The following is a 2,027-nucleotide window of genomic DNA, read 5'->3' as shown; positions in this document are numbered from 1 at the left end:
TTCACCTTATCACAACATTCAACAATAAAGCTCACCTCCTGCAACAAGTCAGCTTCCTGTCCAAAACAGATCCAACATCAAATGGTCATACAAAAGCATAAATGACAAACCAAAACCAAAGCATAATAACCTTACAATCAACCTTCAATATTGATCCAACCTTCAACAATTGATAACCGGTTTTTCCGACTGAGTGTCTAACAGAATTCAATTTCAATTCAACCAATTCCTAACCAACAACCTATATATTTCATCATAACTGATTCATTCACTTGGAACTCACTCACATTTCATACCCTGAAAAACCTATCATCCATCATCTCCAACTCTGATTTCATTTTCACCTGCAACCTCGCACCAGAAAAACCAGACTGTCATATGGGTCAAGCCTCTCACAAATGATTGTTACTTAAAAAGAGAGCCTGATACACCGCCTCCACTCTACAGTTCTGTTGATGATACTGATGTTGTTTGGGGAGCTAAAATGAAAGCCTGCATCTCACATTACTCTGACCAGCTGCTTTGAAAGGGCAAAGATGTTTGGGTTATGAATGTAGCACCTGAAAATGGGCCAAACACACTCAAGATCATATATGACATAAGGTTTTTAGGAACAGTTCAAAACTGGTGAAGCATTTTCAACGTATCCTCGTACTTATGATCTACTCCATGCAAAAGGAGGCAGATTTCATACCAGGTTACCCTAATCTTCAATCCCAGTTGATTTGCACGCTTCACAAGGTTGCTCGCCATGCTGACCCTGAAACCGATGAGGTCTACACACAGATGACCCTCCAACCTGTAAATAAACATGATAAGGAAGCAATGTTGGCTTCAGACATGGGTCTAAAACAAAATCAACAACCTACTAAATTCTTTTGCAAAAACTTTAACAGCTAGTGACACTAAGACTCATGGTGGTTTTTCAGTACCTCGTCGAGCTGCCGAGAAAATATTCCCACCTCTGGACTTTTCAATGCAACCACCAGCTCAGGAAATAGTTTCCAAGGTCTTGCCATAACAATGTTGGAGCTCTCGAACCTGATGGATACACCTATGGAAGAGCAACAAGATTTTCAGAATGTTACTTGTAATATAGTTGCTTCAGAACACAAAATAACCGAACTAAATACCTTATCCGCGGATTTCATTAAATGTGTGGAGGAGGAAGTATCTAGGTTAGAAGAGTTTAAAATCCAGTAAAATGAAGGAGTTCCTACTAAAGAAGGGAACAAGTGCTGTTTGCCCATATAAGTACCTGCAACACCAATGTAAACCAAATCATAACAGTCAGTGCAGAGTCTCGCGAGAAAACATCAGAGGCAATTGGATGAAAGTCTTACAGTGGATAACCACCAAGCCCTTCTTGACCAAGGCTGGAAAGGATACTGGATCTTACTAAGAAGTGTGTTTGCATTCTTAAGCATTGCTCGATGCTGGTTTTGGACGAAGCTGATAAGCTTCTCTCCCCAGAGTTCCAGCTTTTGATTCAGGAACTGATTCATTTTTTTCCAACAAACCTCCTGCACGATATTAACCACAACAATATCAGCAGCTACGATGAAACAAGAAAGTTCATTTTTTCAAGAGAAATTCACTGCAGTGAAAACATACAATTAGCCAAAGCAGTAAAGATTCAAAAATACCTAAAAAGGAATTGAGACAAATTCAAAGCAAGAAAGTGTAGAATTGTATTACCTCTTCAGATTGGGTACCAATTTGAGGCAAACAAACTGAGCCCCTTAAAGCACTCCCAAGAGCATACCCTTTTGATTACTGGAAGCAAATCTGAAACCCTAGAAAGATGGGTATAAAAGAGGGGATACTGTTCAGAAAAAAGGGAATGAGAGGAGCGGCTACAATTCAAAATAAACCCTAGAGGAATTGAGTACGACAAAAAACCCTAAATGAATTCTAATCGAAACCCTATTGATTTCCAGCCGCCACTACTGAACACGAAGGGAATTCGACCGCTACTGCTCAATAACGATGAAGGAAAGATTTACAGTTGGACTCGAAGAAATTAG

General features: G+C 39.7%; 1 long non-coding RNA gene across 1 annotated transcript; it reads right to left on the bottom strand.

Moving 5' to 3' along the window:
* Positions 1 to 745: 745 nt before the first annotated feature.
* Positions 746 to 1,807, bottom strand: LOC127119824 (uncharacterized). The gene is made up of 5 exons (XR_007802923.1): positions 1,699 to 1,807; positions 1,344 to 1,523; positions 1,134 to 1,258; positions 933 to 1,054; positions 746 to 799 (listed from the first exon to the last, which is right to left on the bottom strand). It is a non-coding gene; the product is annotated as an uncharacterized LOC127119824 (long non-coding RNA).
* Between the last annotated feature and the right edge of the window lie 220 nt (positions 1,808 to 2,027).

This window comes from Lathyrus oleraceus, chromosome 2, assembly GCF_024323335.1.
Source record: "Lathyrus oleraceus cultivar Zhongwan6 chromosome 2, CAAS_Psat_ZW6_1.0, whole genome shotgun sequence".
Classification (NCBI taxonomy): Eukaryota; Viridiplantae; Streptophyta; class Magnoliopsida; order Fabales; family Fabaceae; genus Lathyrus; species Lathyrus oleraceus.
The sequence above is the reverse complement of the archived record's forward strand: the minus strand, read 5'-3'. Positions and strand labels throughout refer to the sequence as shown.